The sequence below is a fragment of the Seriola aureovittata genome, chromosome 9, assembly GCF_021018895.1.
Source record: "Seriola aureovittata isolate HTS-2021-v1 ecotype China chromosome 9, ASM2101889v1, whole genome shotgun sequence".
NCBI classification, from domain to species: Eukaryota; Metazoa; Chordata; class Actinopteri; order Carangiformes; family Carangidae; genus Seriola; species Seriola aureovittata.
In genome coordinates this window covers 12,913,056-12,940,081 of record NC_079372.1, presented here as the reverse complement: position 1 = coordinate 12,940,081, position 27,026 = coordinate 12,913,056, and the positions used below count along the sequence as shown (strand labels likewise).

The window sequence follows — 27,026 nt, the reverse complement described above, 5'->3', positions numbered from 1 at the left end:
CACTGGGATGAATTGCTGCGTTAGATTTGAACAGAAAGGTGGCGATCACTGAACAGTATGAGGATAGATCGCTCCTCCAGCTATAGACAGACCTTGGTTGGTAATATGGTTTATTATGTTGAGAGGCCCTGTCCAAAAGAAATAGCTGCTTGCAGAGCTCATTACTAAAACCTATTTGACATTTATAAGAGTATGTTGGTCCCCTGGGGAATTTGATGTTTTCCTTGCACCACACTGCTCTCTGGGAGCATGTAATTCAGAGACACTGAGGTCTGGAGGCTTTTGAGTGTTTCCTCCCTTTTCCATTTGTCTTTGCACATATTGTCCTCTGCCATAATGGCCAACCAATTATCTCCAGTAAGATAATGAACTCCAACAAAGCATTGCATAGTTAGAGCTGTCAACATATCTTTTAGATCTTTGCGACGTCAATGCTTGTAAGCAGAAAGTAAATAGATACATTTCATTATTTCCTTAATAATATTTAATTTCTCTTTTTGTCTGTAGTGGTTTGTAGTGTTATGTTTCATTCACCAGGCAGGCACGGAGGGAAGCAATTAATCTGGAATTGTGCGCTGTTTGGTCCCTGCTGTTGACCATTTCTCTGGGACTGGATGATGAATTGTTTTATTTCTGCACATAAACACAGGTCTTGTCTCCCAGTGAAGCAGGTAGCCGCAGGAAAGTAGGCGCTCTCCACCTGGATTTATGGACAGTAGCTTTGTGAAAAATAGCACTTGCTTCAAATAAGTGAAGTAAGATCATCGTTTTCCTAAAAGCGGTGAGGACGGAAAAAAAAATTGCGCAAAAGGTAAATCCTTCTTGTTGGTGTTTACGCTGTGTCATGTGGCTGATGGAGCAATAAGTTTTTAACTGCTGCCAGGCAGGACAGTGAAATTCATTTGATGCAGCCATTTCAAATTTAGCTGAGATAGATCTGTTGCCCAGCATAGTTGTTTTTAACCTCTGTGCCTCCCTGTTGGGCTTAATGTAGAATGGTCCTGAATCATCAGGGCTGGAGGCTTTTGGATCACAGTGCTTTGTAGTTCCTCTGTCCTCACTGCGCCTGTAGGTGCACAGCTATGCAGGTAGTTAAACACATTTCCAAAACAGGTTGAAGACAGGAGTTGACCTTTTAGGTATTTACTGGAAACCACGAAGACAGTATTGGAACACATTCATTGATAGTGATCACAAATCAGAAAACAATGAGATTCCAGATCGATAGTAAAGCAACAAGGAAACTGGGTTCACAAAAGTACAGACTAGCTGTCAAATTAGCTACACTGTGCTTCATGTCAGGAAGAAACAAAGTATCACCAGTGTAATATCTGATTGGTAGGCAAATAGCTGCCCATGGGCCAGATCTGGCCCTCAAGCAAAAATCACTGGCACCATGACAAAAGCTGAAGTTTTCCATTTTCATATTTTACAAGTTAGGGATGTGTGTGAATTAGTTGACTAAATGATTAAACATTGCTGCCATCGATAGTCGGCACCAGTAATACTTGTCAGTTAAACACATTTTTAATATCTTATTAATGTATAATGCCAGTTAACTGATGCTAATAGCCCCCATCTCTCAATGCTGATGCCTAAATGTTTCAAACAAGCAAGCTGGAAAATGGGAGAGGTGATATCTCACAAAACCAGTGCAGTTTATCAGTATTTTGATCTGGAAAATGAAAATGAGGTTGTATGTAGGCTGTGTCAGAATAAAGTGGCATATATGGAATATCACCTTGTAACATCTTGCACTGCCCCCACATGAAGAGAAAGCGATGCACGGTACCTTGTTCTGCGTTGAGCTGTTATAAAAACACATGTAGCTGGAATGAACTCTAATAAGAAGAATGAAATCGATAAATAATATCATCCACGTCATTGAAATGAAATAACTCAACACCTTGATCTGACCATACCGAACCACTGTTTATTGTGTGCATACCAGTTTATTACGTCTCTTGTCTCGTAGATCAACATAAAACATGAGTCATTTTTTGTCAAATAATTATTAACATAATTTGCTGTAACTCTAGTCCTGCCTTACAAATAAATTTACGCTTCTTAAAACAAGAAATCTTTTTTATTCTTTAATGAAATAAACAAAACATGTTGAAAACATGCCTGCAGTGGTAACGCAGCGCCCGTAAAAGATGCCTGTCAGTATTTGCTTGATCACAGATCTGTCAAAATGGCGGATGTAACAATGTCAGTCAAACTGTTTTGCAGTTGTACCAGCAGTAGTTGCTGCTAGCAAAAAGATGTTCAACTGAGAGCAATGCTGGAGCCATTTTCAATCATTAACATTTTAAAATTGATAAGAGACAACAGTGTCAGCCATGAAAAATTCACCTATTCTAGTTTGTTACATCTTCACAGAATATTATTTAATGTAAAGCTCCTCAAATCACCATACACTAGTACACCATACACACCAGTTTTATCCAAATTCAAGTGAAACAGTTAAATGTAGAAACAGTTTGATGGACAGTTTCTCTGTCTTCTTTCTCTACTGGCTGTATTAGAGCGTGAAGAGGCCAGAGTGTCATCAATTGCTTGTTTCTGCTGACTGTAAAAGACTCCCACAGTCAGCAATCTGTCATGTAAGCAACCACCCATCCCGCTCTTCATCTCACACTCTGGGAAACGGTATGGACCAACAGTAAAGCCCACAGTAGCCTCCACCTTCATTCATATTCAGGTGTGATATGCTCAGAGATGAAAACTTTCAACACAAAAATCCATTTCAGTTACCTTTAATGGCCCTAAAAACATATTTTCTTTACTTGCTACAAGTAATTGGGTTGTACAGAAACAGTGTGTTAATCAATGTTTTCTGGCACATGTATTTCTTTCTTTTTTTTCCACTAGATTTCAGTTTTTTTTCTGTGTGCATTTCTCACTGGATTGAACTAGACAGGGCTCAAAGGTGATGTCCGATGATGTCACCGTGATATCCAAAATACCATCACATTGATATAAAAATCTCTGTCACAGGAATTTCTTATCTTTCTCATTTTGTCAACATCACCCACTTCAAGCTGTTGGTACCTCTTTCAACATAGTTTTTTGAGGGATAAACACAATAAATAATACCTAAATATGATTTTTAACTTAAATTGATGTTAATTGTTCCCTATTTAGCCATTGATATTTCTGATAATAAAAAAATAATAGGGGCTTTAAAGGTCCAGCATGAAGGACTTCAGGTGATTTAGGGGGAAAAGGAATATAACATTCATAATTAGGTTTTCATTAGTGTATAATCACCTGAAAATGTTTTTGTTAGCTTAGAATGAGCCCTTCATAGCTACATAGGGAGCTGGTCGTCTTCCACAGAGCCCACCGTGTTGCACCTCCATGTTTCTCCAGTAGCCCCAGAACACTCAAACCAAACGCTGGCTCTAGAGAGGGCTTTTGCATTTTTACGTTACCTGAAGGCTGCTGTAGGTTCTCCTACACGCTTGGAAAGGGAAGGGGGAGGGGAGGGGTATTGTTTCAATTTACAATTTGGATGTTCTCAATTGAAATTTTTATAGGTTCTATATTTAATTTATCTTTTCAGTCTTTTGTCATTTGGTATGTCAGTTGGCTTGACTGTCCTTCACAGTGCTACACAAAAATACCTGAGCACCAAGATATTACATGCTACCTAGCTTGAAGAAGCTGCTTTATACATCTCTATGATACTTGTAACAGCTCGTTTGGGAAAGGGAAGCGACATAAAACCAGGTATGAGCAGCAAAACAAAGCTATTTATTCGCAAGCACTCACAGCATTTTGTGATGTTGAAGTCGCTCTTTCCTGCCTGTCAAACATTCTTCACGCAGCTATCTCACATCAAACAGTCCTTTGTGGGTTTGCATGCGTACATTCATCCATCTGTAACTTGTGTGTGTTGTGTTGTCATCTGAAGGCCACTTCTTTAATGTGTTTGCCTGCCTTCTGGCTCCATGTTAAACCCCTGCATTGCAGCACTGCCAGTGGGATTTCAGCAGGCACTGCCCTTTTTTTTTTTTCTGTAACCCTCCATCCTCACAATAGAGAGATTAAATTTGGGCCAGATCCCTCCTGCGTGGAAAGCTCCTCGCTCACACATGCACATCTTCCAGTGTTCATACACTACGCTCCAGAGAGCGCAGGGCAGCTGAGAGCCTCCAAAAGTCTCCTGTAGGCTTCTTTTGCCCCACATGAATCCACCACCCTCCCCTGTCTGAGTGGGAGCAACAATCATGGAGAGCCACGTGTCTTAGGGACAGACACAGACAGAGAAGGAGACAGAGAGAGAGAGAGAGCAAAAGAAAACATGGGATCCTCGGGGGCTCAGTGCTGTCTGAGAAGCTGCACGGTAATCTTGTTAAAGAATGGAAGGGCTCTGTAGTTTGGTGCTGAGTGACTTTTCCAGTTGTTTGGAGTACATGGTCCTCTTCATCAAACAGAGATCAATTGGGGAATAAGAGGCAGCATAAATCACAGAATGCTCTTTCTTTTGGACAGCAGTGTGATTTTTAGCAGTTTGGAATATTAGAAGAAAGCTTTATTTCAGGTCTCTCGCCGCGGACTCATTTAATCAATGAGACAAGCTCACAGTCGTGAAAAGAATCATTAAAAACCAACAGCCTGCACAGCGAGAGCAGTGCTCCAGGATTTTTTTTTGTCACTTCAAATGCTGGGAAACATTTCAACGTCTTGGAACAAGACAAATGAAAAAGATGAGGAATTTGTTCCATTTGTGACAGTGATTGTGATCATATTTTTGATATGACTATTATTGATTTCAGAAGATATTAACTCATAAAGGAATATTGAGCAGCTATTATTCTTGGTGTGTAGCCTATGTCATGGCCGGTCAGGTCAGAAAATTGTATAACTTGATTGTAATGCAGCTTGAAGACCCTGAAAATCTTTATAACATTATGTATTTATGATTAAAGAAGCAGCGATCAGTGTCAAAAAACACCTTCTACTGTAGCTTTATTTAGCACAGTTTAACACTCAGAAATCTTCTTTGTCAGCACTGTGTGGGTTAGGAATGTCAGCAATTGATTATATAATCATATTGTGAAAAAATCAAGGCATTCGATTGTGAAAATTTATATCTGACGGCTGTGTGCCTCATTGCTTCTCGCATGGGCCTGGGCTGCTGCACTGAATGCACTGCATGATAGACAGGAAGCACACAACGTCACGTTCACTGATTGAAAATGAACTGCGGATCAAGCTGAAATGGGTGAATAATTCAACAACAACCGTGTGGTAATGATGGCAGAGAGTTCACAACCCAACTCGGCCGCAGAGAGAGTGAGTTTCACTCCTAGCAGACTAAAAAGCCCCATTTGGACATAATTTGGATTTTGGTCAGTAGATAGCAAAATTGTGGAACTTCAACATAAAAGGTGTATGCGAGCTGTGTAAGCTGTAGTTATCCTACCCCGCAATTCCAGCACTAGCAGCCTCGGGGCACATCTGAAAAATATGCACCCAAATGAGCGCCTATGCAAGTAGTAGTTGTATTAGTTTGCCCTCTTATGGACATAATCCGCAAAAATAGATATTTTAATGGTTCAAATTTGTGTTTTTTTTCATTTCTGACAGCGCTCGTGTTGGTGTGTTTGGACCAGATTTGATAAACTATCATACAGCGCTGCCAACTACTTATTTTCAAAGAAAGGTAGCTAAAGCCTGCTTGAAAAGTCACTAGATGTCAGTGAAAGCTGGACAAACAGTGGGGGTTGATCTTTGGTTGTTTAAGCACATTTAGGACTGAATGTGCTGCTGCTCCCACCCACTCACTGAACACAGTCAGCCCAGGAGCCACAGCCACACAAGAGCACATTCCCTGAAAAATATTAGCCACTAGATTTGTCACTAGCTGCTTTGTTGGAAAATTTTTTTTGCTAAAGGCTCATAAAAGTCGCCAGATCTACAAGAAAATTACCAATTTGGCAACAATGCCACTATCTGCCATCAAATGTAGCTGAAGCCTGAAAGGTGCATAGAAAGTGCGCATGCATCATCCTTTTCCAACTGAGTCGCACCCACATCAAACCAATGTAAGAAGAGCTTAGAAACAGTATGAAAGACAGAAATCTGTCATGTGAAATAACCAAAATAGCTCAAACTTCACCATAAAAGTGTTTTCATGTAGGATCCCATTACTTATAGTAAGAAGTTGATTGAGAAAATACGTTTTAAGGGCTTTTAAAGATCAGGCTAAGACAACTACTAGCGGTCAGCCAAAAAGATTTTGTTGGTCTGCTGAAAACTGTGCAAGATATAATCTTATATCACAACAAGACATAATTTCAATATATCTCTAGCAATATGTCAAACAAGGTTCAAACTTGTGATGCTGATGAGCTGTTGCAGTGTTTTCAGAGGCATGTTGGAGCGTAATTAAAAACAATTACCTGCAGTAAATGTGAAAATTATCCTAAAAGTCTGAATTCTTTCTCCTCCAGTAACACCTTCAACCTGACCTTTAGTGATCTGGCTTATCAAAGTTCAATTTGATATGACTCCACTGCCAGCATGGTTCACTGATGCTGACTTGTAATGGAAACCAAAGGACAGAGTCTTCATTAGATTCTTTTTACCTCTGCATAGTCTGGTCCCTCGGGGACATAAATAGGTGTGGGAAAGATCCAATTATGTTCACCAAGAGGCAATTCCCTTTAACGTGATTGTTTCTAAGAATCTGCACATCAGGGCCCGTCGCTACTGTCAGACAGCCAATTTGTGATCTTTCAAGATTTTCTCTTTTTTTTTTTTGATTGAGATTTGACCTTATATTTGTCCTCATGGGATAACGTTTATTTCCACTTTGAGATTATGGCGTTATATAAGCATGTAATTGACAATTCTCCTTTACATTAGGGTTTGAGATTCAAATCAGGCTTGATTGAGTGTTTTTGTTTTCAGATTTTGAATTCAGCCCTTGTCATTTGACCTTTCTATGTGAAACAAAGAAAATGCCACGTGTATTTTTGGAGTTCTACAATGTGAAGCAGTGTTGAAGCTTTTCTCCTCCCTGTCACTGCAGGCCTTCAGCTAGCTGCAAACAACTCACTTTGACAGTTTCATAGTGTTTCTATGAGGACTGCAGGTACTTCATTGTGTAATAACCTAAAGAATTCCCTGGTCTAGTCTCCTCTGTGTACCATGAAATTATTCCTTGGTGTAGTGCTGATATTTTTCATCAGCCGTCTTGTTGTCTAGAAATCTTTTGAGTTGGGTGTGTTCACATTAAAAGGTCACCAGCACAAGGTATAGAAAATGATTTCTCTTAGTATCTTAACAATGTTTGTTTTCAGCATAGATTTTATGGTACCCGTGGGTCAAAATGATGGATTGATCTCTTGGGTGTTACTTAAAAAGCTAGTTCAGTGAGAAATTGAAGTCTTTGACCATGTTTAGAAAAGTAAAATCTATGTATAATACACATAATTCACAGAAGAAAAGCTGTTCTGGTGATGGCAGATTTAAACAGTTTTCCTTCACTGAAGTGCACAAATTGAAGATGGTTATCTCTCCCTGTGGATGTCATTCATGATACAATTACAATAAGGCAATTAAGTCCAGTGAGTCATGAAATTGATTGTTTTGCCAAAATAGTCGAAGGAAATTGGGCCACAAATAGAATATCCTCAAAGGTCTGTAGAAGAGCCCAGATGGAATTTGACTGATCATAAAAGTTTTTCAAGTCTCTCATCGGCAAATTGTGATCCGCAAGCGTGGTGCTACGAAAGGGACTCAGATCTGGTTGTTGTAGCTTAAAGGAAAAGGTAGACATACGGGGAAGCACTCTTCTTTGCTCTCTTGTTGAGAGTTAGAATTGAAGTCTCTGAAGTTTGTCCTATAAATATGAAGCTACAGCCAAGATAAAAATGTTTTAGCACTGTCGCCTCACAGCAAGAAGGTTCAGGGTTCGAAGTTTGCATGTTCTTGTGCCAGCGTGGGTTTCCTCCAGCTTCTAGACATGCAGGTTGGATTAATTAGCAACTCTAAATTGCCCATAGGTATGAATGTGAATGTGAAAGGTTGTTAATCTCTATATGTCAGCCTTGTAAGAGACTGGCGACCTGTCCAGGGTGTACCTCGCCCTCGCCCAGGATAAGTGGTACGGCTAATGAATGAATGAATGCTAAGCTTTAGAAGTACAGGAAGGGCCAGGCTAGCAAGGCTAGCTGTTTCCCCCTTTTTACAGTCTGTGTGCTAAGCTAAGATAAGCGCCATCTGGCTATAGCTTCATATTTAGCGTTCAGACATAGTAGTGTATCAATCTGCTCTTGAAATTCCTGGCAAGAAAGTGACTAAGCATATATCCCAAAATGTCAAACCATACCATTAACCATACCAATAACATTAGTTGGTATTTGTGTTGGAGTACATGTCAGGCTGACTAAGATCAGTTAAGTCAGGGTCAAGGTTAAGGTCAGTTGAGCACTGCACTTAATATCTTGCTATGAGAGGACTTTCACAAATCTCTATTTGGCTGATTTTGTTTTCCTAAAATTCTGTGTTGCTTGGTTCGCTGTCTAATATTTGTGCAACAGTATCCATTTGGTGTTGTTGTGAAAACCTGCTTGTTTTTATCAATAAAACACCTCTTTGCTAAAATATTTATAAATGACTCATGAAATCATCTTTAGAGGTTAACCCTGGAAACAACTGTTTAGTTTAGTGGTTGACCCAGGTGTGAACTTTACGTGGCGGTGTAGAAAGCTGTCTCAGGTATTGCATGTTGATTCACAGCTATTTTTCAAAGAGAGTCATTAGGACACGGTAATGACAATGAATTAATTCAATAACTGGTGAGCCATCATGTGCAACGGATAGCTGCCAGTGATAATTCATTCGTCCTGCAGCTTTGTGGATCAAAACAGTTGGCTCCAGGCATATATCAGCTTGTTTATGTGAGAGGGAGACAGCTATCAATATTCTTCCCCTGGCTCTAAATGATTTTTGCTTTATTGTGCAAATCGAAAGTTTTCATTTGTTTTTACCCATAATTAATACTTTTAATTCAGGGGTGCTAATCACACTATATGTTTGTGGAATGTCATTTAATGCAATAGATTATCTTGAAATGATGCTGACACGAGGCTCACTACTTTCAAATCAGTCAAACTATGTACATTTACATAATTTAAGAGGATTGAGGTTCAGCAAAAGTTTGAAATCAACACTAAATTTACCAAATTTCTCGCTGGGTTTTCAGTGAAATCAATGATGAAGATACAATACAGGTGTTTCTTTGACTCACAGAGTGAACTAAGCCGTCTCTGAGTTCACGTAATGTCTTTCTCTTTCAGGGTTTCTGACTGACAACATTCCCACTGTGATTACCTCCTGCCACTTTTCAAGATTCAAGATTCTGGCTGTAAGTATGTATGTGTATGAAGGCTCTGAGGCTGCTACTGTGAACTTAAAGACTGTGAGATAGAGAGAGACAAAAAAGGGGGGAGGAGGAGCAGGAGATTCTTCATCAGAGCAGTCCAGTGTCATTGCTGTGACCGTCCTTTTTAAAAGGAGACAGATCACTGCACATTGTTACATGCCTCCATCCTCTGCAGCTCCCCTCTCAGAAATATCATCCATTCCTCGTCATTTCAGAAATCGAGCCTTCCTCTGCGCCCTTGCTGTCCACTGAAGGCATGGCCCAGATGGCAGACTGCCCATGGCTGGATGCTTTCTGAAACTGTCCCATAATATAGCACTCTGATGGGCTATGGGGTAAAGCACTAATTGACCTGAAAAGAAAAGTGTTGATTATCATTAATTGTGTGGTTAGAATTGGGTTAGTTATTGTTTATACCAAATTATTTCATATTTTTAGGCTACACATGATTCCAAATAAATAAATCAGTAGAGCCTAACCCTCCAGTCTATGTAAATAGATCTGAGCCTTGCGTAATCACATGTTTAGACTCCACTAGATGTCAGCATGAAACATTGTGTGTTGGGTTTTCCCCGCTCCCCCATCTGTTTTTAAAAAAGCCTTGCATGTGCCGGGGGGAGGAGGGGGCCCACTGCAGTGTGTAGTGAACAGGAAAGGCGTGGTGAAGATGAAGGTGCAGCCCACTGTGAGCGAGCATGATTTACTGTAGGATCGGCTCTTTGTGCGCCAGTCTCCAGAATACCCTGTACACTCCAGCACTCAGCTGATTAATCAGAGTCATTTCCATGAGTGATGGAAGCTCCAGTGCTTCAGGGGCTACAGAAAGCTAATAAACCCCAGCGGAAAACAGCCACGCCTGGAAGGACGGTTTCTGGCTGCTGCTTTTATACCGGCTCTGTTAGTACAACCATCTGCCATTATTCAGCCCTCGCTGCCCTGTGTCAGCCTTATCGTTATTAACATTGATCAGCTCAATATCACTGAATGAGAATTCATACCCCGGGGACCAGTGGTGCACAATTAGTTGTCTGAATATGCAGCAGTGTTAGAGAATGTAGCTTTTACTAAATGTAACATGTTACTATAATATATTGTCGAAATATGTTTTTTTTTCCAGAGCAACTGGAGAGACACACATAAATTCAGCCTTATCTCTGGGTGAGTGAGGCACCACAGATGAATAAGACAAAAAATAGTCCTTCTATTCCATCAAGATAAAACTTTACATGATGAATAAGAACTGAAACACCTTATATATTTATAGAAATTTTAAAACCAGCATTAACAGATTTTAGGCAACTTGTGAAACAAAGGAAACCAGTTATAAACTGACATTTTATCACAAGTTGATATGGCAAACATATTGGTTGCTTATTTGTAAATGATTGCTTATTTAGACACCTAGCAGATATGAAGTAACATTAGTGTTGATTCTGTTCACCTGGCAAATGTAAGTCCAATATTCACTCTCCTTTTAGCTCTGTTTTGGTCTCTACATGCTTTAGTGTGCCATGCTCTGTTCACCAGCTAGTCGCTAGACTAAATAGATAAAGGCAATGAGAGAAAGATTTTTTAATTTGTGATTTACACAGCAGCATATTCCGTGTACTTAAACATCTCAAAATCTTTACATTTTATGTGAAATATTTTTAAAATAATATCACAGAAATCAACTGCTTCTTTTTAAAACACAGAGAGAGAGAGAGAGATGGCTTTACACACAACTGTTAGCATTGTTTCCATGATCAATTCATCAATCATGAAAACAGTGTAGTTTAGGATATCTCCACAGACCAAGTGACCAAAGATATTCAGTTTACTATCATTAGCACATTCTAACATTTGTAAAGCAGGAACCATCAAGTGTTTGACATGTTTGCCTCAGAGATGACTGAAACGATTAATCCATAATCAAATTACTTTTCTGTCGATTACATGACTAAATATTTCACAATGCTTATACATCATTTTAAGAAAATCACCTTCCTTGGTGCAGAAAGAATCTGTTTCATGTTTGCATCTGGTGATATAATGATGTAGAATATGAAAAGTTGAATGTATTGATTTGTACAATGAAACTACACTTTTTATTGAAATTGATATTGGTTCAAAATTTACCAGTTGGTTTAAATTAAATTAAATTAAATTGCAGTATCAGTTGCAGCAACATGATTTTGGCCTTTTCTTAGCAGCAGTGTGAAGATACATTATGGAAACATTGCTCTAGCAGAGAGGTTCCCCACTCACTCTGCCAGATCTAAAAATGGGCCAACACAATAAAACACAAAGTAGTGCATTGTTGCATCTCCTCACATCTGCAACACTGCATCCCAAGACAACACAGAACCAGATCTAATCCGTGACTGCCAGCCACAGCATTGTATATTTACCCCACATACATGAAGGCAGCAGTCACCAAAGAGAATTTGAGATTGGGGGGAGCAGCAACAACACTTCACTGCTTCATGTTTAAAGCCATCGCAGACATAAATCTTGAGACTTCACTTGATACAGAGAAACGCCAGATGCTGTCATATGTTTGTGTGTGTGCTGTATCTTTTTTATGCAAATGTAGGGTGGTTTTTTTTTTTGGCTCTTGTGCAGTGAAAAAAAAGCATCAGTCTTTTTTCTTAGTCATCCTTCCTATTTTCATATTTTCCTGTTTTCCTTTTGAGCTTCTGTTGAAAATCGCAGCTGTCTCAGAAACACAGTTACCCCTGTTTGAGACAGCTGTGTGACTTTAATCATTGCACAGAAAAAACACGTGGCATTACATGTGATTTTTGTGGAAAAAGCTGGGTAGGGCAACGCATTTTAATGGCTTCCCATAGTCATTGACTGAACGGCTTTAACACATGTCTGTAAGCTCCGTGCAGTTAGTCTCCACAACACGCACGCCTTATTAAATATGTATTCTAAGTTGCACTGAATCTCTCTAGAGCCTTGGCCTGTTTAGTTCAAAGTAAGGTCTGATGGAGTGGGCTTTTTTTTTTTCTTACTTTTTACTATTATGCTCATTATTACGAGATTATTAGTGTGTGGTGTCTGGTGTAGCAGCAATAGTCAGCAGTACAAAACCATGATGAGAGCATTCATACTGTGTCCCATGTCTCGTGGGACAGTTGCCAGTGTTGCTCACCATGGTTTACCCCAGCATGCTATGAATCCTGGTTGGATCAATATCCTGTTCCCACTCAGACAGTGAATCAGTCCTGCCTGGGTCTCAGGGCATCGGGCTGTAAGATATCTCTTACAATGTGGAAAAGGGTGCTCAAAGGAATACAGGGTTCACTAGCTCTCATAGATTCAATAGCAAGGCCTAAATGTCATTATATGTCGATGAGGAGGAAATAGAAAAAAATTGTGCTTCATTTAGTCCGAATTGCAGTGGAGGGCTGCCATTTTACTTTCACCCTATACACAAAACAATATGGAGGCAGAGAGCTACAGGAAGAGATTAAACAGCCACCCTCTGGGTTTGGATTCGCTTCTGTGATCCTAAACTGATGTTCTGTATTTTTTTTTCTTATTGTTAACAAATCCTGTGAAAAGACCAAAACTAACAATGAATTGATCCTGCAAACAAGTGTTGTCTGTGTAGCCAAAGCCTGGCTTAGTTTATTCCTCTGTGCCTTAGAGTGCAGTTTTATCCAAAAACAAAAACACATCAGTGAGCCACACCGTTTCACCGGGTGACATGGTCCCTCATTATGACAAACTGTATTCTGTTTATTTTGAATCAATCCACTGTCCTGTCCACTGCATTCTCCCGCTGCTGTAAATACTCACTCGGATCAAATGTGTATCCATCCACGGGTTAAAGTAGTCCCCAACAAACACATAACTTACTCCTGTCTGAATAACATTTGTTAAAATCTTCAATGCCCTGTTTTTTAGGATCTTACTTAATCATTTTTGAAAATGAAACTATGTATTTGTGACCAGTTATTAAAGCTTTATGTCACAGGCTTGGGGCTGGGAACCACAGACTTGTGAGGGAGTTGAGAAGGTGTTGAGAGGTGGACTAATACAATGTTGGTCTTTACATGGGATTCTTTGACAATAAGAAAAACAAGATATACAATGCTGTGCTTGTGTCATTTTTCTTCATGTGTGTGTATTGCGAGGGCAACTTCATCTCCCATAATTATCAGATCACTTCTAATTCAGAACCAGCAACCACACATTACTGCCTGGACCCAATGCTGAGAAATGGTATTGCTACAGACAGGGAACAAATTGCAATCCTCTCTCTCTAGTTATGTGTTTTGAAATTGCAAAAAGCCATCTCTCTCTTCTCTCTCTTCTCCCCTCCATTTTTACTGATTGAGACCTTATTGATTTCTGGTTCAAGTGCTCATTGCTAGCCAATAAGGAGGGTGATTCACTTAGGGGACGATGAGAATTCTTGGTGACACACACTAATACCCGAAGGGCTCCAAACTGTCTGGTTCAGCGTTGGTGTTAAGCAAAAGAGTGCGTCACGTCATGTCATTAAACAAGCAGATTTACACAGTAATGTGCCTGCTATGAGGGGAAAAAAGCAGTATGAGCTAAGGGGTCTGGGTGGCATCGCTGATGATTTAGCAGTTGAAGTATTTATACTATGAATATTTTTTTCTTCTTTTAAGCCATTTTGAGATTTTAGTGACAGGACCGTATCCCACTCAGAAGCTTATATAAAGCAGCGTGAAAAAGAGAAACTTTGTTGGTCTTAAATCACACTAAAAACCTTCATATATTTATACATAGATACAGTGATATATACCCTGCAGATATTTATGCCGTTGTCACAGGATTAAAATCTTCCTTGATGACAGTGGGAGTGGTGCAAGTCCAAAGACATAATTCAGATAAATGGATAGAGATGGCAAGAGAGAGAGAGAGACTCAGCAGCAGACTACTGCTGCGGTAAGCACACAGCAAATGACATGCTTCTTCTTCTCTTTGTCCTATTATCTAGAGGTCTCATCTACAGTGTGTCATTTTCGTTTTACTTATTTACATCCACTCTTTTTTCCATGCAGTTGCAGCCTTGTAAGCTCAGGAACATATCAGAGCCCTGTGGAAGCAGCAGTGCTGTTTGATCGAGGGCACGGGTGCCAGTCGGACACTAGAGCATATGGATGCTTTTGGATTTGCCCTTATGTGGTGGACTAGGGCACAGATTGCTGCATGCAGCACCTTGTGAGCAGCGTCGCAAATCAGCCGGCCGAGCAGTGAGTGCCGGAGCGGAGGGGATGGAGATGGAAGATGGAGAGAAAGCGAGGGGAAGGGAGAGGGAAAAGGAGGGGAGGGGGATCCTTCCAGTGAAAGAGACAGAAATAGTGGAGAGAGGGAGAGGAGGAGGGGATTGAGAGAAACAGAGGTGGGGGTAGTCACAGAGAGAACGAGTGAGCGTGTGTGTATGTATGCGAGTGTGTGTATGGGAGAACAAGTAGTGCTGCAGTGGAAACAGTGCGAGGAGGACTGCAGTTTCTGTTGCTGATGGGAGAGCGGTCGAGGGACGGTATTAAGGCACTGTAACATTAACCCTAAGTGCCTCTTTGGTGAATGGGTTAGCCTGTTGTGGAGAACAGGATTACGGAATTACGGTAGCGCTGGTAAGGGTGTATTTCAACTCTCCTCTCAGCATTGCTTGAACACTTCCTTTAAGGAATTAAGAACACAGTTGTAGGCATGTACAGTGGTGGTTGTTGCTGTAGTTAAGGATTCTTAGAGACTGCATCTGACTTTCCTTTTTTGTTGGTTTTTACCACAATGCAGTGTAGGTGCTGTCTGCATGTTACTTCCTGGTGCATGTGGTCCAAACTTTACTCAAAGGTAATTCATAGGCTTCGTGATAGGAAATAATGCACATCCTTCGGGTCCTGATGTTCCCCCTCGATCCAGCTATGGACCTTGTCTTCACGCAGTTTGTATGCAATCTGTTATGATTTCACATCAGGGACTGTTGCATGGATATTTAGAAGGGGGGTTGGTGGTGGTGTAGCTCTGTATCTAGATTATTCTCATTGATCATGCCTCATTTAGCTTGCCTGGTGGGTGTAGCACTTCTGTCCTGGAGAATGTCCAGGAGGCTGCCCTGCTGACAGATGCTCTTCTTACCCCTGTAGCTACACCGGCATCTCTCACAACCTCCCTGAGCACCAGGAAACAGCCAAGTGGAGCCAAAAAAACAGCACACTACACTAAAATACCTCAGGTCTGCTGTATTGTATCCACAATGTAACAAAACAGACACAAGACACAAAGCTCTTTATCTTTTGAGACAGAGTAGTCAGACATAAAGAGAGGCTGACAGTTGTGCTGAGGAGTATGGAGAGTAGAGGGGTGGGGATTTTATAAAGTGCTGCAGGATGCTCTTTTTTCCCCTGCTATCTCTCATGGGACATATATCACAGGCAGCACTGAGGTAACAGTACCAAGGACAAAACCTATCTTTGGCTACCTCTTACCGCCTAATGCTGACTCTTGCACTTCTGAATCAGACCCATCATTAGTACAGCAGAGTTTTTATTAGATCAAATTTAATTCAAAATCATGATAACAGACTAACTGTATAAAACTAGGGTATTATTTTTAAGTGTTATTGAGAGCCTGAAGATTTTTAGCCTGATATGAACCTCTGTGGTTTCAAAACAAATCCAAATATAACCCAATTTTAAAATTATACACAAAGAGAAATCATCAGTTCACTCAGCTACGTGTCCTGAAGTCACTTCTTCAAATACGAACCAGGGTTATTCTTTCCCCAGAGTCTCTGGTGTGGTAATTATCAAGGACAGTCAATGGCTTTTATTTGGAGAGGTCATGTGATCACTCAGGTTTCAGAAGTATAGTAAACAAACACAGTGTTGAGGATGTGAGGGGATCATATGATATGTACTGTATGTTCAGCTGGGTATATACTGTACCTGCGTACATGTTTACTTCTCCAATATCCGGGAAGCAGGGGACTGTTTGATACTGAGCATGCTCTGAAGGTTCTTTTTTTGTCAGGCTCTAAAACATTCAGACAGGCTCATTAAGTCTGTACCTCAGGCTGCCGCTCCCAGTGGCTCTCACACTGAGAAATACTCTCCGAGTTTCTCATACATAACCAGAAAAATGAGAGGATGCTTTGAAGTTCACCAATCTTATTTCTTTTTCCTGTTTCCTCCTTCCAAGAGGCCAGCTGGTGCCCAAATGCTGGAACTGCTCAAAGAAGAAGGAGAAAAAGAAAAGAGGCTTATTCTCAGTGTGTGGTCTTCTAGATTGCGTTTCCTGAGTGGGTGCGCCCTCTTGCACCCACATCACCCTTGTTTTCCTGCTTTCTGCTGCTTCATTGGGTTGAAATATTTGCTCTCAGCTTATATTTCAATGTATTCCACAAGCAGAAGTATGTTCAAAATGACAAAGCCAACCCATACTGGACCCTGAGAATGAGTCAGTGATTTTCCCTCTGACACATTAGCACAACTATCTCAGCTGCTGCCAGCTTCTCACTCCAGGTGAGAGCTGAGCTTTCCCAGTCCTGGCCCCAGCCCATGCAATGGTGTGTTGCTGGCAGACGATAGCAGAGAGCTTCAGTGTTAAACGGTCAGACGCTATCACCAGACTCAGCACCTTGCTGTGCTGACGGGGCATGTTCTTCACTTTTTAATCTTTAGAAGGAGGAAAACGTGCCAGTTTTTATTGTGGAGGAGAGGATTTGTGATGGTCAGAGAGCATAACATAGAGAAGAGTAACACTTTGCTGTGGAGAATGTGAAATGATTTTCAGTGTGTTTCATCATACTGGAGAAATACCTTTGAGTTTACGCAGTGATTTTCTTTATAGGAAGTTACACATAAGGTTAGTAGTTGGTTTAAAGGGAAAGTTTGACATTTTGGGAAAGAGCCTCTGACACGGGGTTGGATGAGAAGATTGACACCACCCTCATGTCTGTATAGTAAATACGAAGCTACAACCAGCAGCCAGTTACCTTAGCATAAAGACTGCTAACAAGGGGAAGCAGTTAGCCTTTCTCTGTCCAGTTGTAACAGAATCTGCTCACCAGAACCTCTAAAGCTCACTAATTAACACGTTACAACTCTTTTTTTTTTTTTAAATCCATACAAAAACCAAAGTGTAAAAACAATTCACCATTTTCTATGGGCTTATGTCCCTGTAAAACCATGAATTGTTGTTTTTACACTTTGGCTTTTGTATGGATTATACAAATGAGATGAACCATGTTAATTAGTGAGCTTTAGAGGTGCTGTAAGGTGGACTTTGTTTCCATCGGTCAGAGCCAAGCTAGCTGTTTCCACTCTTTGTGCTAAGCTACTAATTATTTTTCTTGATTAATTGGTTAGTCAATGAAATTAAAAGAAAAAAAAAGAGTAGTGAAAAAAAGCATTTGACAACTTCCCAGAGCCCAAAGTGCCCATCTTACATTGCTTGTTTTGTTCCACTTGCTGAAAACCAAAACAGAAGCAAATTACATTTACTGTTATGTATGATGAAGACAAGAGGCAAATCTTCATTTATGAGAAGCTGGAACCAGCAAATATTTTGCATTTTTTCATTTCAGTAACTGAAACATTGAATATTTTTCTTTTGATCGACTAATCGATTCATTGACTAATCATTGCGACTTTAAAGCTGAGCTAACTGGCTGCTGGTTTATCTTAAATTAAATAGACAGACATTAGATTAGTATTGATTTTCTCATCTATGCTACACCAATGTCAAACTATTCCTTTATTGCAATCATAATGAATGGGTCTGGGTGATTTTCTAACTTGAAAAGTGATTTCATAGTCTCTCACTCGCTACATATTTTCTTTTTAGAACAAGAATGTCTGTGGCCTATCTGCAGTTATGCAGAAGCCCCCTCCTCTTTCTCCTCACAGCCTTACATGCAGATTGGGTCACTATCTCTGTGACAGAATGATTAATCGACCTATCAGGGGACAGGGAGAGGGGTTGTGCTGAGGTGGAGAGGGAGGATGTATGGCAACTGGCTGTAAATGATCCCTGCAGCTCCTCGCTCAGCATTCAAACCCCAGCGCCTCCCACCTCCTTTTCAAGGACCCCTCCTGATAATAGCTGAGTCACATTCAGCTGCAGGTGAGAATAAGCATTGTTTTATCTACACAAGCAGGTTTTGTAAATGAGCCTCTCTGGACCGCCCTTTGGGTCAGCACACAATGACATATATGAGGGAGAGGCTTTTCTCTAATTCTCCTCAGCGAAATGATTTTGACATCCTTATCTCAGTCGCTGCCCCCAGATCAGCAGTGACACCAGCAGGATTTCCTGATGCATTTTGTTGACATAAAAGTGTAATTGACATGTTGACGTCTGTGATTGATTGTCAGTGTCTTTTCTTGTGGATGCTTGTATTATTTATCTTTGCATTCAGAGCATTTGCAGCCCCGGCGCTAAACTCAGGGCTCTGATGCCTCTGTAAAGGTCCTGTCTGGGACAGTTGCATAAGCAGTTGTGCTGACTGCGTTGCAGATCAGTTGTGAGTCAGATCTGAGTGAATGTGTAAATGTCATTCACTCTGTTGTTTGTTGGTACAGAGTAAAGGTTATCGACGCAGTGATGACCTGGAAAAAGATTTTATCAGTTCACCTCAGGAAGAAAGAAATAGTGGTTCATGAAGTAAACTTTGTTTGTTGTTGTAAGCTTCGTCCTAAGCCATCATTAACTGTAGGCTCTTATTGCATTAGACTGTATGTGCAACACCCAAACAAGAGGGCGTACTGCACACATCTTCATCATGCAGTCAGTGCGTTGTAAGTCGACTTTCCTGTTTTAATCACTGTCAAATAAAATTGCACCACCTCTGACAGTGGCTTGGCACACTCCCACTGATGCCTTGTGGCAGGAGACTCAAAGGTTCATGGTCAAGAGTTTCAGAATCTGGCTCTGGCACATGTTTCACAGCATGCGCTTCATTTTCAGGTTTGCCAGAGCTTTTGTCAGTCTCTTGGCTCTCTACCATGAAATGACAAAAGGAGGGTGCGTTTTGCAACTACAGTAGCCTACCTTGCAGAAATCCGTCTCTGCCACATACTTAGCATTTATCTGACTGTGCATGACAGCTGAAATCTGTTCAGCTGCAGGACTGTACACTGACTCTATGTGCGCAAATGATGACGGAGAGATACAGGGCTTCTTGCACACAGGATATCTTTATGCAACATAGCTCAGAAAATGGCAATGAAAGATGCAACTAGAGGCAGCTGTAAAGACTACAATGTGAATGAAGTGATGCTGTATAGTCACTGGCACCTCTTAGTTCAATATTTCGATTTTCATTCAGGCAAAGACCTCACAGCGTTTTGTGAAAGTTTTATCAGTTATGAGCTCATTTAATGAATAATAGCAGGAATGACAATTGCCGCCATTCTATAATAATAAGGATAATGAATTATTCTGCTTATACAGCTGAATGTACTCTTAGGTTCAGCTCAGACCAAGTTCCACACAGTATCTCATCCTTCAGTGGTAAATAAGACGCAATGCAGCCATCAGTATCCCCCCTGTAATCCTATTAAACCTTGGCCAAAATGAGACCATTATGACTGTGGGAGCCCCAAGTCCATTTCAACAGGGGTGAATTACCATAGAGTAGCAAGAGTTCAGGAACAAAGCTGCACATTATCTCTAATTGAAACAACTCCACCATCTCAGCTCAGCTTTCTGACTACAGTAATGCTCTGTCTGATGGATCTAGTAAAATACTATGCCCCTTGTTCTCTAAATGTTCCAGTACACATTTTCAGCTGAAATCGAGTCCAGACAGATCAGAGGTCAGCTGTGACTCAGAGGAGGCCGAGCCAGTATTCTCTTCCCGTCTGATCAAATGTGTTTTTCATAAATTCCGGATGCATGTGATGCCTTTGAACAATTATCCTTTATATCATACCCTCGATATCTTACGCAACTTGGCGCATACCTAAAATAGCTCAATGAGATTTGGATGAAATGAAAGACTCACTCAGCATGAAAAGTAAAAATACAAAATTAGAGCACACATGCACATGCAACCTCTCAAAAAGAGATAATCTGTCCCCCGGTGAAAGGAATATCACTTTGCATAAAGTTTGCTTTTGGGCCTAAATCTGAAATTATCAAATTAAGAGTGCCTTTAGTTCTTGTTGTACATTTTTTTAAATAACCTAACCCATTTTACTGTAGCAATCACATTAGTGAGACTTGGAGGAAATGAAGCTGCACGGCTAGTTCAGCTGGAGGCCAAGCACTCCACCCACCCACACATAACCCATAATGTCACAGATGGTAGGGGCCTCAGTGGGGGCTGAATGATTTCACTGGGGTCACATTATTCAGATTGCTTTGTATCTTCGAGGGCCCTGGTGGTCTGGTGGCCTGTGACAACCAAGCAGCCGTGGCTGTTGTTTCTTTTTGAATACAACAACCTTTCACAATGGCTAATATTCAATACTTAATTTGCCGCCCCACTGCTCCTGACTGTTGCCCTGAGCTGTCGTCACATGACCTTATATTCGTTTTTCTCTCCCTTTACAGGAGCCATTTTGAAAGTGTGTGACAAGACTTTTACATGATTTTGAATTATGTGCTTCATTTAATTAGGGACAAAATGGACAAAAATTTATGTTCAGATTTAAACGCACACACATGTTCATGAATACACACACGCACACACACACACACACACACACACACACACACATATATATATATATATATTATATATATATATATATATAGATCAGCCATTGGCAGACAGCTGTGCAAACTAGTAAAGAGGCAAGTTGTCAGGGCTGGGGAAAAACAAAGGACTTGGCCGTCTGGATGTAGATTGTTAATTAATTGCTGTTCAGGGTACTTGTTGTTGTGTAATGAAACAGCTGCATGACTTTAGCTCTCTCCTTAGGTTGTTTTCTGTTGGATCTGACCTGGGTGCTAATAAGCCCTTATTAAACACAAAATCTCACACATGGAGACAGCTTTTCTGTAAGCTGGGGTTTCCCATCACTGGGGAGGGTGTCACACGCATGTGGTCAGTGGGTCAGAACACACATGACGTCAGATAAGGAAGTGGCATTTCTCAGTCATGTATGGCATGATACAGCAAAGAGATATAGAAACTATCATTAGAGTTTGACAGGTGTAGGATAATTAAGTAAGAGCACTTAGCCTCAAGGCATATTTGTTTTTCTAAATGACTCATATTTTTCTCTAATGATGATAAAGACAACATATGATGTGATAATCTATTAGTGTGTGTGTGTGTGTGTGTGTACTTATATTTTACAAATACACTTACATATTCCATAAAACATATGCAGTTCAGCCCCTTAAATATACTGCAAAGAGCACACCCAGAGCTAAAGGGGCTAAAACGTCAAACAGCATCCCCAGGTCAAGCCTTGCTGGGGAACTTTGTTGCATCTCTCTCCCCCTTGATTCTCCACAGTCTGTAGTAAAAGCACAAAAATGACCCTAAAATACAAAAGAAAAAAGTGTTATATACATAGAATCAATATAAAAGTCATCATCTCTTATTAGTCTTATTTATAGAATCTTAAACAGAAAGCGTGAAGGAGAAGGTGCAGATTATAAGAAGTAGCTATTTTAGGGAAGAAGATATTAGCCATAATTTTTTCATTTCCATTGTGTTGCAATGAAGCTTTTTCTGATTCTGCTTATATAAATTCAATTAAAATTTGATATGTGTTTTTTTCTATCACACAATTTGAAGTACTTGTTTAATTCATTTGAACACACTGGATGTGTTCCAAAAAAAATCAACAACAAACAAAACAGCCTCTCTCACTTTCAAATGATTTCTTCTCCAGAGTAGTGATTTTTTTTTTACTAATACTGAAGATGCTTTCCTTCACCTTCATGCTTCTCGGCTGTTGTAGACATGTTTAACCTTTATGTACCGCAGTTAATTTTCAGTAAAACTGGCTTGTTAGTACGTGAGATTTCTATATGCATTCTGTTTGTGCAAAGATAAAAGTACTTGATCCCCATCCAACTCGGAGCAGTGTGTTTAGTGATAAGGGGCCGATCATGCCCATAGCTGAGCTGCTCTGGGCCATGGAGCCAAGCCATTTTGTTTTAACGAATTGTGATGACTCAAACGTTATCGAAATGAGACTCACATTGGGAGATGGAGCTCAAAGCTCGCACAGATCGCAGTAATCGAGTATTATATGAAATGAATATTGGATAAGAAGTCTATTTTTAGCTTTAATTCGTCCAGGGAAGGTTTTCCTGAGCATGAATGCTCATGTTTCAGCAACGCCCTGCTTTACACCCACAGAATTACACACATTCACACCTGAAAGCTGCTCAGCACGACCACAGTCTGATCGATTAGCCACTGTGCACCTCCACTGGAGTAGATGGAGGTCTGGAGCATTGCTCAAGGGCATCTCAGCTCTATTACTATTTTTCCAAGATTTAATCTGTTGGTTCAGGGACTGAACCATCAACCTCTCAGTAAAAATCACAGTTTTCGGAAACTGTGGTGTCTATATAGTTATTTCTGAGTATGCATAGTTAAGTTCCCTTTGATCTTTAGCAACGTTAGAAGCATGACTCAAGCGAGATGTAGATGTTGGCTTTTCAGTCAGGTGGATTTGTTCCAGACTGAAATATCTCAACAACTATGGATTGCCATGAAATTTCCATGAAATTCTGTACAGACATTCATTGTCCTAAGAGGATGAATACTGATGACTTTGGTGATTTCTTGGATTTTTTTCTCTATTAGGGGGAAGGTTTTCACTTATCCAGTGAAATAGCTCAACATCAACAAGCACAAACACTTGTACAAATGTTCATGGTTCCCAAATGACGTATCGTATCTGCTGACTTTTCCTCTAGCACCACCACGAGGTTGACTTTTGTGATTTGGGTGAAATGTCTCAACAACTACTGGATAGATTTCCAGCTCTGTCACACATTCATGTCATCCTTGGGATGAATTGTAATCATTCTGGTGTTACCTTTGCATTTAAGCTAGTACAGTCATCAGAAGTTTAATTTACCCAGTACTTTGTTTTGTGAGCAAATACTGGCACAACCAATGAGATTCCCATTAGCCTCAGCTGCACTTCGTGTTTAGTGCTAATTAGAAAATGTTAGCATGCTAATGTGGGAAAGTCAGATGGTAAAAACATTACACCTGCTAAACATCAGCAAGTTAGCATTCTCATTCTGAAGCTGTTAGCATGTTGATGTTAGCATTTAGCTCAAAGCATCACTATGCCCATGTACTGCCTCACAGAGCTGCTTGCGTGGCTGTAGACCAGTCTTTTTTTCAGCAGCTAGATTTCTTGTTGAGGATTTCTTTCTAGTGACAGTCATTGTCAGTTCACAGCTAATTCCTCACAAATCGTCATTGCTAAATACCTAATTTAAAGGTATGGCTTGAAAGGTGTAAGACTGCATTTGTCAAAGAAAAAGCAGGTTATAGTTGGTTCGTCTGAAGCAAACACTGGCTGTGAAGCAGGACTAATGGCTGTAATAAAACAATGCCGTAAGTCTGTGTCCTCTCTGGCCGTCCTCACTGTCGCACTCAGAGTGGAGGAGATAAAATGCTTGAGCACATATCCATGAATGTTAATTTAATTGGTCTGGCTTGGCCTGGTGTGAGGGACAAACAGGATGAAATGCACATAAACCTCAGATGTAAGTGGATGCTTTTAACATTGTAAGAATATGTACAGTAATGTATAATACAGAGCAGAGACAGTGAGGCCTGTGATTGGTGTTTTATTGAGTAACACATTCATTCTCAAATGTGTGAGATGGAGGAAAACGATACTAGGATTTTATGATTTTATCAGGATCGCCATTAGCTGATGTAGATCGTTAGCGACGCTTCCTGGGGTCCACAAAGAACATAAAAAAACAAAACAGACAGTCATTTCATCAATAAACCTAAACAATGCATGGATAGTATTTCAGTTCCCATCCCAGTATATTGTCCCAGGATTTTGGTAACATCAGCCTACATAACGGCATAAAGTTATTTTAGACACTTATATTTTAAGATGTACAAGCTGGTTCTGGCCCCTGAATAATATAAGCTTATCCCTCCTGCTGTCAGTCTCAATGTAAATAATTAATATGTGGCAATAAATAGAAACAGAATCTCTGGCACCAACTTGGAGAACTGGCATTTCAGAAATAGGAAATTCCTCTATTTTTGCCCATATCGCCATGACTTTAATAAAATCAACAGCAGAAGTCTCCTCTTGTTATGCTTGTCATCTTTCTCTGCTTTCTGAATTGAGGTCTCACCCAATCACTCATCACTCTGCTGGCAGGCTGCTTTCAGCTGCACTTGTCACAGTGTGATTTCTGGAACCGATAAGAGCTCTGATTGAACATTTGTTTGGCCTGTGGAAACACCACTGGAGAATGGCTTGCAGTTGTTCATTTTGTTTTTTTGCTGCGCTTAAGCACCTTTTCCTGGACAGGCAGTGTTGGCTCAGGTACAGAGCAACGTCCAGACAGAACAAAGGTGTGATAAATTGAGGATTCATGGTTATTTCTCATAAATATTGTTGGTAACTGATCTCAAATCATTATCCACTGACCTCACAACCCTGTGAAATATGTTAGAAACACTATAAAATGGCAGACTGTGGTGTAGACTGCCGCAATCAGTCATTTTATGAAATAAATTCTTATGCACCTCCTCAGTGGAAATTGATTGAATGGCACACAGACAAAGGGCTCAGGCCTTGGCTGAGTTATAAAAAACAGCTTAATCATAAGTTTTCAGAAACTTTGTCAAAGTTATTTTGCGCTTCCTGTGGCGTCATGTTTAAGAATTGGCCGAGCAGGTTAAGCTTTTAAACATACTGTGGACAATATGTCTAATGGATCAGTTTACTCAGTTTACTCAGTGTAGCACTATTAGTCACCTGCACTGACTTTTAATAATAATCCTTTCTTCGTGAATCATCACATCCATATAGGGCCTGCAACTAAGGTTTTGTCCATAAAATGACAAAAAATGCCTGTTATAATTCCCCATAGTTGAGGTTTCTTGTGTAATTCGACCAACACTTCAAACCCTATATATATTCTGTTTACTATCACATCAGACAAAGAAAAGCCCCCACTGATCACAGTTGAGAAGCATCGACTAATCATTGAAGCTCTACATATATATGAATCAATATCTTTTGATTTTAAAATGATTACACTGTCATATTGCTGCTGCATTATAGGGTAAGATGTTAGAGAATTAGCTGAGCATCACTTGAAGATGCCATCTGGAGTTTTTCTTTACAGGTGATCACTTTTCAGCTTGTTATGTTACAATCACTTCTGCTCATCCTTTGCCACAGTGTGTGGCCTTTACAGTGACTCCTGCCTATCAGAAGCTTCAACAGATATTTCAGTTTTTTTTGCAAACTAGGTGCCTCCAGCTGTCTTTGTTGTTTTTCTCTTTTTCATTTTTTACATGGACACATGTAAGTTGGTGGAGAAAGAAAGCAACTATTTGAAACTGATCATGGTATTGATGTGGGTGTATTACACAATATACTGGTTTGGTCATACTGTAACTATTCAACAAACAGACGAGGTAAAATATTCATGAAACACGTTTGCACAGTCAAGAAAACACTTTGGATTTAAATGAAAATTTAAATGTAAAATATTTGAATGAAGCCTTTGGGAGTAACAGGAGTTGTGGGTAAAAAAAACTGGTTTGACAGATAGTGTCATTTTCTTTCTCTGTGTTTTAAACACCAGGGAAATACTTGTTTCCAGTGCCATGCACCTCACAACTGCATTGAACGGCAGAACAAACTGAACTGAAGTTAGAAACACTCATCCCTCTAGGGGACTATAAAGTGTTGTTTTTAATTTCATTAGTATTTAATTGAATGTTTTCATTAGTCTCCTAAGTCTCTCTTAAAAACAAATTGATCAAGATCTCTTTTACAAATCTCTCTTGCAAAAGAAATTTTAATTTTGATTTTGAGACTTCCTGAATAATAAAGCTTGACTAACTAATACAGATTACAGATGCAAACAAACCTCCATGACGCTCGCCAGCATTTGAATTAATGGGACTCACATCTGCGGCAAATCTTGGAAAACCTGTTTTCGGGTTTGTTTGTTTGTTTGTCTGACTGTGTTTGCTCTTGTGGCAGATGTAGAAGAAAAAGACAAGTGGCTCAGTCCTGGGCTTTTTGTAGATACATACTCTCTCAACAGGAAATATACTGACTGATTTGTTTCCCGTACAATATGACCCATATTTAATAGTGGTGCTTCATTACATTACATTTATGCAGCAGATGTTTTTTGTCCAAAGTGACCTCAATTTTTTTCCCATGCACACACGCTTACAAAGAGCAATTCGGGTTCAGTGTTTTGCTAAATGAGAGTCGGACATGCGAGCAGAAGGAGCCTGGGATCAAACCACCATTCTTCTCACAGCTGTCCCTCTTTACCACCTGAGCTGCAGCCAGAATCTTTCGATAACTCAGAGTTGATTGAATCATTCCCTCTTTTGATTGTTTTCTGCTAACTTTATGCATTATTATAAACGTCTGACTTGTGTGTCACCAAGTATATCCATGGCGTGTTTTGGCCCCACTTTTCTTTTTCAGACGTC

The 27,026-nt window shown here is 40.1% G+C and overlaps 1 protein-coding gene across 7 annotated transcripts in view; it reads left to right on the top strand.

Moving 5' to 3' along the window:
* LOC130174658 (synaptotagmin-2-like) overlaps positions 1-27,026 on the top strand; it is a 59,851-nt gene that overhangs the window by 17,557 nt on the left and 15,268 nt on the right. For 4 of the 7 annotated variants that reach the window (XM_056384716.1, XM_056384720.1, XM_056384714.1 and 1 more), the window contains one exon: positions 9,318-9,385. The gene's annotated coding sequence lies outside the window, so the exon portion shown is untranslated. Of the gene's footprint in view, positions 1-9,317; positions 9,386-10,520; positions 10,562-14,795; positions 15,007-27,026 lie in introns of those variants that run through there. The other 3 variants (XM_056384717.1, XM_056384718.1, XM_056384719.1) reach the window with 2 other exon arrangements.